The sequence below is a fragment of the Portunus trituberculatus genome, chromosome 8 (assembly GCF_017591435.1).
Source record: "Portunus trituberculatus isolate SZX2019 chromosome 8, ASM1759143v1, whole genome shotgun sequence".
In the NCBI taxonomy this organism is placed as follows: domain Eukaryota; kingdom Metazoa; phylum Arthropoda; class Malacostraca; order Decapoda; family Portunidae; genus Portunus; species Portunus trituberculatus.
The window spans coordinates 7,232,501-7,245,000 of NC_059262.1; the positions used below are offsets into that span (position 1 = coordinate 7,232,501).

The window sequence follows — 12,500 nt, forward strand, 5'->3', positions numbered from 1 at the left end:
GAAAGAATGACAAAAGTAGAGGGGAAAAGAATATATTAGAGGGGAAAATGGGAAAAATAACGATAGAGAGGAAAAAAGGGGAAATAATTGATTAGACCTATCAGTGAATGGAAATTGGAAATGGACGAATACGAAGAAAAATAAAAGAAGATATGATAAAGAAAGGAATTACAGAAATAGACCGATAAAAGAAATAAGAGGAGAACGAATAAAGAAAGAGAAAAAAAACGATATAATAAAGAAAGGAAGAGGAAGAGGAGAAATAAGAAAAATACAAACGAAATGAGAAAACTAAAATAGAAGAGAAAAAAAGAGAAAAGAGGAAAGATAAGGAAATGGAAGAGGAAAATGGAGGAAAAAGTGAGAATGAAAGAGGAATAGATAGAGAAGAATATCATGTTGTTTGGAAGAGAGGAAGGGAAGAGGAAGGGAAGAGGAAGAAGAGGAGAAGAGGAGAGAAATGAAAAGCAAACAGGATTATGAAGATAGAACTGCCAGAAGAAGAAGAAGAAGAAGAAGAAGAAGAAGAAGAAGAAGAAACTGAAGAAGAAGAAGAAGAAGAAGAAGAAGAAGAAGAAGATGCTCAGATTTTATTTCACATTCTGGAAATAGAAAAAATTATCAATATTGTTTATTTAAAGGAAGGAAAAGAAAAGAAAAAAAGGATAAAATCTAAGAAACGAAAAATAGAAGACAAGGAAGGAGGAAGGAAGGAAAGAGAAGAGAAGAGAAGAGAAGGGGAGGGAAGAGGAGGAAAAGGAAGGAAGAAAAAAGGAGACAAGAGAAAGGGAGGGAAGAGAAAGGAAAAGAAGGAAAGGCAAGGAAGAGGAGAAGGAAGAGAAGAGAAAGGAAGGGAAAGGGAGGAGAAGGAAGAGAAAAGAAGGGAATGAGAGAGAAGGGAAAAGCAAGGAAAAGAAGGGAACGGAAAGGAAGAGAAGGGAAGGGGAGGAGAGGGAAGGAAAAGGAGAAGGGTAGAGAGGAAAGGGAAGAGAAAGAGAGAAGTTGGAGGAAAGAAAAGGGGAAGAGAAAGGAGCGAAGAGAAGAAAAGGAAGGAGAGGGAAGAGAAGGGAAGAAAGGGGAAGGGGAGGGTAAAGGAGGAGAGGGGAGAGGAGAAAAAGGACTCAAAGGAAACGTGTGGAGAGAATTAATTAACTTTGAATGTGTCTTGATTCCCAAAAACTGAGGTGTGTGTGTGTGTGTGTGTGTGTGTGTGTGTGTGTGTGTGTGTGTGTGTGTGTGTGTGTGTGTGTGTGTGTGTGTGTGTTTTCATTACAACTAGGTGACTGTTTTGAGGGAAGAGAAAGCGAAAGAGTAGTGATAGAATATTTAAACACTCTCTCTCTCTCTCTCTCTCTCTCTCTCTCTCTCTCTCTCTCTCGCGGTAAAGGCATGCTGGGAGTTCCTTTTCCTTGTAGCGTGTGATTTCTTTTCAAAGTTTGTCTATTAGCAAGCTGAAAGACGTCCCTGCCTCGGCTCTTATTGCCTCGCCTGCATCTCCTCCCCTCATTTTATCTCCCCTCATTTCCCTTCGTTTTTCTCATGTTTCCCCTCTCTCTCTCTCTCTCTCTCTCTCTCTCTCTCTCTCTCTCTCTCTCTCTCTCTCTCTCTCTCTGTCTAAATGTATATCTGTCTATCATCTCCCTTGTTTTCTCATCTCTCTCTCTCTCTCTCTCTCTCTCTCTCTCTCTCTCTCTCTCTCTCTCTCTCTCTCTCTCAGGGTATTATCATTACAAAGAAGGAATGATGACAATAAAAATGCTATTCCCACACTCTTTATCCTCATTTCCATTTTCCCTTCTCTCTCTTTTTCCCTCCCGTTTATTCCTTTCGCCTTTCCTCCTATCTTTATACTCAGGAAAAAAAAAAAAGAGATTGAGAATATATGTGTAGGATTAAGACGGGGATTTTTGCGTCCTGGGAAGGAGGGAGGGAGGGAGGGATGGAGGATGGTAGAAAGGAATGGGGTAAGGAAGGAAGGAAGGAAGGAAGGAAGGAAGGAAGGAAGGAAGGAAAGGAGGGAGGGGGGGAGGAAGAAAGAAAGAAAGGAAGAAAGAAAAAGAAAGAAGGAAAGGATGGATGGAAGGAAGGAAGGAAGGAAGGAGAGAGGAAGAAAAAGAAAGAATGAAAGAATGAAAGAAGGAAGGAAAGAAGGAAGGAAGGAAGGAAAGAAGGAAGGAAGGATGGAAGGAAAGGATGGATGGAAGGAAGGAAGGAAAAAAAAGAAGGAAAAATAGACAAAAAATAAAACACGAAAGGGACGAAAGGAAGAAAAATAAAGAAAAATTGTCGTGGTGAGAGAGAGAGAGAGAGAGAGAGAGAGAGAGAGAGAGAGAGCAAAGCGTTTCATAATACGAATCTTGGGTGTGTGAGAAAGTTTCATATCTCACCAGAGGGAAGGAAGGAAGTGGAGAGAGATAGAAGAGAATGAAAATAGCTGAACCACCACCATCATCACCACCACCACCACCACCACCACCACCACCACCACCCACCACCACCACCTTAGCATACATAATGAAACAATTCTATGAGAACACTGAAGCATAAAAAGCATCATTAACGTGCCAGTATTACCATAACGTCAAAAATTACAACCACCACCACCATCACCACCAACCACCACCACCACCACCACCACCACCACCACCACCACCACCACCACCACCAACATAGGAAAATGAAGGCAAAGGAGAGTTTTAGAACTAGATTTTTATGACGTGTGGTAAAATTAAGTCAATGAGAGAGAGAGAGAGAGAGAGAGAGAGAGAGAGAGAGAGAGAGAGAGAGAGAGAGAGAGAGACATTATCAGTACACCACAACAGACACGAAATAAAAAAAAAATAAATAAATAGAAATAAAAATACAAAAGGCTGTGGTGTATTTTTCAATCATTTCAATCTCTTATCACTCGAATTTTCAAAAGGCGGAGATAATTAGCAGGGTTCCAAATGGGGAGGCTCTGTGTATAATGAGGCGCACCGCTTGTTACCTTATCACCACAACACTCTTTGGAACCCGTATGATAACTTCTACTCTTTCAAATATGTTTAATAACTTCTACTCTTCGAAATCCGTATAACTTCCATTACTCTTTCATATTAGTATAACTGAAATGAAAATTAAAAAGACTAAAATTATTCACGAAAGGGAGAGAGAGAGAGAGAGAGAGAGAGAGAGAGAGAGAGAGAGAGAGAGAGAGAGAGAGAGAGGGGGTAAGAGTGTAAACAAGGAATATGAAGAAAATAATAGTGTTGGCTGTCACCTGTCTCTCTCTCTCTCTCTCTCTCTCTCTCTCTCCCCTCCATTCTCCCTCTCTTCTTCCACGTGCGTGCGTGCGTGCGTGCGTGCGAGTGTGTGTCTCCCTTTCACCGTTCATTGCCCCACACACACACACACACACACACACACATGGCCTTAATTGTGACTAATGTAAAAAGAGAAGCCTGGGGAAAGGGGGAGGCAGGATGGAGGGGGTTGGAGGCAGGGGAAGCATTAATACCCCCCCCCCGTGTGTCCCCTGCATGAAGGAAATATTACCCAATCACGAGTTCCCGCCAGTCCTGTTTCCTCATTGGTCGCTTATGAAGAGGTCGAGGGACAGCCAGCCAATCACAGGCCAGGGAATTATTTTTTCTATTATTTTTCTTTCTCTTGTCGTTTTCTCTTTGATTGGTTTTCTTTTCGTTTTCTTTTTTATTTGTATTATTCTTTATCTCTCTCTCTCTCTCTCTCTCTCTCTCTCTCTCTCTCTCTCTCTCTCTCTCTCTCTCTCTCTCTCTCTCTCTCTCTCTCTCTCTCTCTCTCTCTCTCTCTCTCTCTCTCTGTGTGTGTGTGTGAGAGAGAGAGAGAGAGAGAGAGAGAGAGAGAGAGAGAGAGAGAGAGAGAGAGAGAGAGAGAGAGAGAGAGAGAGAGAGAGAGAGAGAGAGAGAGAGAGAGAATTTCAACATTGCATTTCTTCTTTTTATTTATTTTTTTCGGTCTGTTTTGGGTAAGGTCAGGTCACAAGGTCACAAGGTCATACAAGGTGGATTAAGAGAAAGGAAGGGAAGGAAGGTGGAAGTGCAAGGAGGGAAGGTGGAGGAAAGATGGAAGGAGGGAAGGTGGAGGTAAGAAAGACGGGAAAAAGAGAAGGCGGATAAAGGGAGGGAGGTGAAAGGAAGGAGGAAAGGAATTGGAGAAAAGAAAGAGAGAAGAGAGAAAAGGTGGATGGAGGGAAGGAGGAGAAATAGATGAAAAAAGGTGGAGAGAAGGAGAGAAAGTGAAGGGGTGGAGTGAAAAGTGGAGGGAAGGTGGAGGGAATAGGAGGTGGAGGGAAGGGTTGAAGGTGGATGGATAGAGGTGAAGAGAAGGAGTGAAAGTGGAGAGATGGAGTGGAAAGTGAAGGGATGGGGTGGAAAGTGGAGTGGAGGTGGATGGAATGGAAGGTGGAGGGAGGTGGATGGAGGACAGTAAACAGGTAAGGTCTCTTCAACATGTAGCGGCTAAAAAGGCTTCCAGTGGACCCGTGGGGGCTTAAGGGCTCAAACTGGCTTACTTTACTGAGATTGTTGCCTTCCTGTTCTCTTCTTCCCTTGTTCCTTTTCTTCATGTTTTTCTTCCTATTCTTCTTCCTATTCTTTTTGTTTTCTTCTTCCTATTCTTCTTGTTTCCTTCTTCTATTCTTCTTGTTTCCTTCTTCCTATTCTTCGTATCCTTGTTTTCTTCTTCCTATTCTTGTTTCTTTCTTTCTATTCTCCTATTCTTCTTGTTTTCTTCTTCCTATTCTTCTCTTGTTTCCTTCCTATTTTTCCTATTCTTCCCTTTCCTTCTGTTTCTTTCCCAATTTTTTTTATTTCTTTAATACATTTCTCATTTATTCTTTCTTTTTATTTCATCCTTCCCATTCTCCTTTTTTTGCTTCCATTTCCTTTATTTACTTATTTAATTTACTCCATTTTTCTCCTGTTTCTATTCCTTCCTTTGGTTTCTTTTTCCCCTTTTCCTTCCCTTGTTTCTATTCTTAATTTTCTTGATTTTTCCTCCTCTTGTTTCTATTCCCTTCCTTCCATACCTTAATTTTCTCTACTTTTCCTCCTTTCCTTCTCATTACTCTCATTTATCGCTTCTTTTCTCTACTTCCATTTCCTTCCCCTTAATTCCTCTCACCTGCTGACTAACCAACAACAAATACCAGATGTGGAAGACAAAAATACCTGCTAATGACTTTTCTATCACCTGTGTACAAAACGTGTCTGTATGTCTGTATGTTTGTCTGTCAGGTAAGCCCCTTTAATCAAGCCTACCATTTCCACCTTCCCCCTCCCAACCTTACCTGTACAGTCCCTCCCACCCACCCTTGCCTTGTTACCTTCCTCATTAACCTTAAGTTCCAAACCTACATGGAATCTCACATCACTTGGAATGTTGGAATGGACTTATGGAATTGGAATTGTCTCGTGTTTCCAGTCTTTATTGCTCTCTCGCTTTATCTCTCTCTCTCTCTCTCTCTCTCTCTCTCTCTCTCTCTCTCTCTCTCTCTCTCTCTCTCTCTCTCTCTCTCTCTCTCTCTCTCTCTCTCTCTCTCTCTCTCTCTCTCTCTCTCTCTCTCTCTCTCTCTCTCTCTCTCTCTCTAACATTTCATTGCAGCAAGCCTTATTTTTAAACGCAATGCTTTATGTAGAAAAATATTAAAATGTGTATGAGTGAATCTCTCTCTCTCTCTCTCTCTCTCTCTCTCTCTCTCTCTCTCTCTCTCTCTCTCTCTCTCTCTCTCTCTCTCTCTCTCTGCCATTAAACATTTCCTTATACAGCTTTTCTGGAACTCGTATTTCTGTTTACCGGGAATCGTACCTTTTGATTTAACCGGCGGAAGGAAAACTTGTATTCTTTTACTCGGCAATTTTTCAGCCTTGTTTCCCTTCTTATTGGTTTCCCCGTGAAGAGATCGTAAGAACAGGGAAAAATTGGTAGAAATAAGGCCAATATGTTTTTTTTTTTTTTTTTTTCTCTCTCACTTTTTCTTTCCCTTCGTTTTTTTTTCGTTTCTTTTTCACATCTACGGAAATTACTGTTGGTTTTATCTTTTCCTCTTTTTTTTCCTTTTCTTCGTTTTTTCTATCATCTTAGAAAATTACTATTGCTTTTTTTTGTCTTTTCCTTGCGTTCTTCCTCTTTTCCTTCGTTTTTTTTTCGTTTTTTCTCACATCTACGGAAATTACTGCGGCTTTTTATAATTTTCCTTGCTTTTTTTCCTTTTTCATTTATTTTTTTCTTTATCCAATCTTCAAAAATGACTCACTTATACATTATATATATATTTCTTGCTTTAATCTTTTTTCCCTTCCTTTTCTTTCTTTTCCTTTTATTTTATTTTCTCTTCTTTCTTTTCTCCCATCTGTCTTAAAACAAAAATACTGTCTATCTTTTCTCTGTTTTTCTCACCTTCCCACACTTCTAAAGACAAAACACTCTTGAAACAGTGATCTTAGCGCAGTGAGCCGAATACCGCACACGCCTCCAGCCAGTCTTACCACTTACCTTAACCTACTGAGCCGAATACCGCACACACTATAATAAGAGAAGCAGTGGGCCGAATACCGCACACACTTCCATTCAAGCAATCTTATAATGTATCTTACCCTACTGAGCCGAATACCGCACACACTATAAGAAAAGTAATCTAGCGCTCTTACCGCATGTGGGCCGAATACCGCACAAACGATAAAGGAAACAGTCTTACGTATGATAGCCAACTGAGCCGAGTACCGTACACTCAGCCAAGAAAAGGAGACTGTTGTAAGGATGAAATGACGCAGCGAGCCGGGTAACGCACACACAGGGCCGAGTAGAGGATAAACAAGCTACACTATGCCTTTACTAAACGCACTGAGCCGACTAGCGCATCTGTGTCTGTCTCGCGCCTCAATCAGACACGTAAATACTTCAGAACTCGTAAGAACCTCAAAAATGGAAGAAAGGAATAAAATAAAGACGAACATATTGTCATTAACGTGATTTATGATGAAAGTGGTGGTGGTGGTGGTGGTGGATGAATATTATTAAAGGTGTGTGTGTGTGTGTGTGTGTGTGTGTGTGTGTGTGTGTGTGTGTGTGTGTGAGAAATTTTCTCTGCCTGAGCAATATTATATCTTTTGTTTTTATCTCTCTCTCTCTCTCTCTCTCTCTCTCTCTCTCTCTCTCTCTCTCTCTCGTTTTCATTGCTTTGTTGTTTCCTGTTTCCTTCCTCCCTTTGTTCTGTTATTCTCGATTCTCTCCTCCTCCTCCTCCTCCTCCTCCTCCTCCTCCTCCTCCTCCTCCTCCTTCCTCCTCTCCTTCACTCTAATTCCCTTTCCTCCTTAGTTTCATCTGTCCTATATTTCTTGTGTTTTTCTCCTTCCCTCCTCCTCCTCCTCTTCTCCGTCTTCTCCTCTCCCTCCCTCTCTCTCCTTCATTCTGTCCTTTATTCCAGTTCCTTCCAATATCTCTCTCTCTCTCTCTCTCTCTCTCTCTCTCTCTCTCTCTCTCTCTCTCTCTCTCTCTCTCTCAGGTTACGGAAGCAGGCCTAGAAAGATGGGGAGAGAGAGAGAGAGAGAGAGAGAGAGAGAGAGAGAGAGAGAGAGAGAGAGAGAGAGAGAGAGAGAATGAAAAACAATAAAGTCGAAATATATCACTGTATAGAGAAGAGAAATAGCTCTCTCTCTCTCTCTCTCTCTCTCTCTCTCTCTCTCTCTCTCTCTCTCTCTCTCTCTCTCTACATAGTCATACGCATCTGTTTCTCTTTGTGTGTATGTATTTATGTACACGTGTGTGTGTGTGTGTGTGTGTGTGTGTGTGTGTGTGTGTGTGTGTGTGTGTGTTTTCTTTACTTTTGTCTTTTATTTATCTTTCTTTTAATTTTCATATGCTCCTTTTATTTCCTTTTTTCCTTTTTCTTCTTTCCTTCCTTCCTTTCCTCCTTTTTTTATTTTCCTACTTCCTTCATTCCTTTCCTCCTGTTTTTTCAAACTTCGTTCCTCCCTTCCTTCCTTCCCTCCTTTTTTCTTTTCCTCCTTCCTTCCTTCCTTCCTTCCTTCCTTCGTTCGTTCTTTTCCTCCTTCTTTCCTTCCTTCCTTCTTTCTTTCCTTCCTTCCTTCCTTCCTTTCTTCCTTCCTTCTATTCTAATCTCCGTTCAATCTTTTTCTCCCGTTCCTCTCTTCCTTTCTTTCTTCCTTCCTTCCTTCTTTCCTCCTGTTCCTTCTTCCTTCTCTCTTTATCTCCATATTTGTGGGAGAGTAAACAAATAAATATATGGGGTGAGTATCAGGTTCTCTCTCTCTCTCTCTCTCTCTCTCTCTCTCTCTCTCTCTCTCTCTCTCTCTCTCTCTCTCTCTCTCTCTCTCTAAAGAATGAGAATATGATAGATAGGAAAAGGAAGAAGAGGGGAAAAAGGAACAACAACAACAACAACAACAACAACACACGAGTAACAAATAAAAATATAAAAAAGAAAACAAAGACAAAAGCAAAAATAGAACAGTTCTCCTTTCAACAAACCAACTTCCGTTTTCTGTGAAGCGAAAGAAAAGTGGCCAAGTTTGTGGAAAGAGTTTGTTTAGCGTCAAAGAAAACGAATATTGACGTAAAGTTCACTAGAGTGTGTTTTACGTGTATTAAGCACCAGTGTTCGCATTTACTGTATGTTTAATCCCTTCAGTACTAAGACGCATTTTACCTTGAGTTTTGTGTGCGTTAGACAATATTCTTGACATTAGGAAGGGTCTATGGAGGTCAAAATTTTAATGTCACAGTCTTCACTATCTAACCCCTCCCCCGAGTAATTTTCTGAAGCTGTGTAAAATCACCAAATACTAACTAGAATGACTATGGAAACGTGTCATGCTACTGAAGAGATTAAGAACCCTGCTAATGATTTCTGTGGCCTTTTAACCCCTTCAGTACTGAGACGCATTTTTACCTTGAGTTTTGTGTGAGATTAGATCATTTTATTGACATTAGGAAGGGTCTATGGAGGGCAGAAGATTCATGGCCACAGTCTTCACTATTTCAATCCCCGACGTAAGTTTCTGTAGCTGCGTTAAATCACTAAATACTAACCAGAATGGAGGAGGTGGAGAAGGAGGAGGAGGAGGAGGAGGAGGAGAAGGAGGAGGAGGATATGAAAGAAGGTAAAATATTATGATAAAGAAAAGGAAAATACAAGAATGAATGAATAAACAGGACAAGAAAACAAGGAAGAAAAGGAAAATGGGAAGAAGGAAGGAATGGGGAAGGAAGGAGGAGAAAAGGAGAAGAGGGAGAGAAGAGGAAGATTGGGTAAGAGGAAACTGGAGTATGTAGGAATATTTTTTTTCTTTCTCTCTCTCTCTCTCTCTCTCTCTCTCCCTCCTTCGTTGTATTGTGAGAGTCAGGTTTCCTCCTCCTCCTCCTCCTTCTCTTCCTCTTCCTCCTCCTCCTCCTCCTCCTCCTCCTCCTCCTCCTCCTCCTCCTCCTCCTCCTCCTCCTCCTCCTCCTCCTCCTTTTCCTCCTCCTCCAGTTTATTAGTTGTTTCCTCCCTCGCTATATGATAAAAGTTTTTCTTTTCTTTTTGTGATTCTCTCTCTCTCTCTCTCTCTCTCTCTCTCTCTCTCTCTCTCTCTCTCTCTCTCTCTCTCTCTCTCTCTCTCTGCCCCAATGTAAACAAAGAAACAAATGACAAACGAAACAATGCCTAAACTTTGAATAGAGAAAAAGAAAATGAAAACAGGAAAATAAAATAGTTTGTCCAGACTCGTTGTGAAAAGAAAATGTATCATAACATTGGCTTTTTCCTTCTTTTCCTTCATTTTTTCTTTCTTTTTATTTTCTGTCATTTATTCAGTCTTTCTTTCACATTACTGTTCAAGATCACCTATTGTTTCTTCCGTTTTTCCTTCTTTTCCGTTTTTTTTTCTTTTCTTTTTTGTCTTACTTTCATTTTGGTTTCGTCTATTTAGTCTTCCGTTTTTCATTATTTCCCATTATTTTTCAGAACCCTTTCATGTTTTATTCCCTTTTTTCCTTCTTTTTCCTTCATTTTTCCTTTCATTCCTTTTGTCTTTCTTTTTGCTCTTATTTTGTCTATTCAATCTTCCTTTCACATCATTTCTTAGACCTATTTCATGGTTTTCTTCTAATCCTTCATATCTTTCTTTGTATTTCAATTTATTAGTAACTTATTTTCTCAAGTTGTCATTGTATTCACTCAAATCAGCCTCATTTTCTCTGTGGCCTTGGAAAACAGTCGTAGTGAACGAAGAGCTATTCATAATTAAGGTCGGGTTTCCAAGAGTGTTTTTAGGGTTCAAGTGGTACATAAACGAGATTTCTACATTTTCATAATAAGGTCGGGTTTTAAGAGTGTTTTTACGGTTCAAGTGACAAATAAACGAGATTTCTACATTTTGAGAATATAAGCCGGATTTTTAAGTGTTTTTACGGTTCAAGTGGCAGATAAACGAGATTTCTACATTTTCATAATAAAGGTCGGGTTTTAAGAGTGTTTTTACGGTTCAAGTGACAAATAAACGAGATTTCTACATTTTCAGAATATAAGCCGGGTTTCTAAAGGTGTTTTTACGGTTCAAGTGACAGATGAACAAGATTTTTACATTATGGAAAGGAAAAACACTCTTGAGAATATTCGTAATGAGAGAGAAAAGCGTTTCATAATAAAGGTCGAGTTCTGAAGAGTATTTTACTGTTCAAGTGACAAATAAACAAGATTTCTACATAATGAAAAGGAAAAATCCTCTTGAGAACCCGCCTTATCATCTCTGTGGCCTTAAAAAACAGTCGTAGTGAGAGAAAATAACGTTTCATAACATAATAGGGTTTTTTATAGTATTTTTATTCTTCAAGTGACAAATAAATATTATGAAAAGGAAAAACACTCTTGAGAACCCGCCTCATCATCTTTGTGGCCTTGAAAAATAGTCGTACTGAGAGAGAGAATAGCATTTCATAACATAATCGGGTTTTTTATAGTGTTTTTACGGTTCAAGTGAAAAATAAACAAGATTTCTACATTATAAACAGGAAAAACCCTATTGAGAACCGCCCGCTCATCTCTGTGGTCTTGAAAACAGTCGTAGTGAGAGAGAGAATAGCGTATGAGAGGTTGCGGGCACGACAGACACACAAAGGAGACAAATACTGAAGGGGAATATTCGCACCATGCTGGGAAGACAGAAAAAGATGAAATTTCCGACGAATATTAGCAGCGCCGTAATGGAAAGGTTATGAAAACACGCGTCCCACCCATCATGAAAGAGAGAGAGAGAGAGAACACGCGTCCCAGACATAATGAGATAGATAGATAGATAGACAGACAGACAGACAGAGAGAGAGAGAGAGAGAGAGAGAGAGAGAGAGAGAGAGAGAGAGAGAGAGAGAGAGAGAGAGAGAGAGAGAGAGAGAGAGAGAGAGAGAGAGAGAGAGAGAGAGAGAGAGACGCGTCCCAGGCATAATGAGATAGATATATAGATAGAGAGAGAGAGAGAGAGAGAGAGAGAGAGAGAGAGAGAGAGAGAGAATATTCTATCTAGTCTAGCACGTCAGTCATTCATCCACCGACTTGATTTGCATCTTTTCTTGTTTCCTTTCCCTCTACTTTTTTATTTACTCTCTCTCTCTCTCTCTCTCTCTCTCTCTCTCTCTGCTAATAGGAAAAAGAAGACTTGAAAATGAATGAGAAAGGAAGGAAGGAAGGAAAGAAGAAAGAAAAAGAAAAAAAGGGAGGGAGGGAGGGAAGGAAGGAAGGAAGGAAGGAAGGAAAAAAGAAAAAGAAGGGAAGGAAGGAAGGAAGGAAGGAAGGAAGGAAGGAAGGAAGGAAGGAAGGAAGGAGAGGAAAGATAGGAGAATGAAGGAAGAATTGAAGCAGGAATGGAAGATAAGAATAAGAGGAAGGAAAGGTGAAGAGAAGGAAGGAAAGAAGGAATAAAGGAAGAGGAGGAAGAGTAAACAAAAGAATTATGATAAAGAAATCAGGTATGGAAATGAGGAGGAGGAGGAGGAGGAGGAGGAGGAGGAGGAGGAGGAGGAGGAGGAGGAGGAGGAGGAGGAGGAGGAGGAGGAATTCCTAAATAATTCACGTTTTTTTTATTAACTTTTTACATACTGAATGCCGAATATCTCTCTCTCTCTCTCTCTCTCTCTCTCTCTCTCTCTCTCTCTCTCTCTCTCTCTCTCTCTCTCTCTCTCTCTCTCTCTCTCTCACACACACACACACACACACACACACACACACACACACACTGCCAACGCAAAAATTTCAACACAGTAAACATTTGGCCACTTATTCACTTTATCTTATTTCTTCATCCCTGCAACCCACCACCTAGTACCTCCTCCTCCTCCTCCTCCTCCTCCTCCTCCTCCTCCTCCTCCAAAATTGTCAAGACTGATCAACTCAATATGTGAGAATCCAATTTTTATTCGAGTGGAGGAAGGAAGGAAGGGAGGGAGGGAGGAAGAGAGCAAGGGAGGTAAGGAGGGAGGGAGGGAAG

At 40.6% G+C, this 12,500-nt stretch overlaps 1 protein-coding gene across 1 annotated transcript in view; it reads left to right on the forward strand.

Moving 5' to 3' along the window:
• LOC123500133 (neuropeptide F receptor-like) overlaps window positions 1-12,500 on the forward strand; it is a 57,922-nt gene that overhangs the window by 44,274 nt on the left and 1,148 nt on the right. The window lies entirely within an intron of this gene.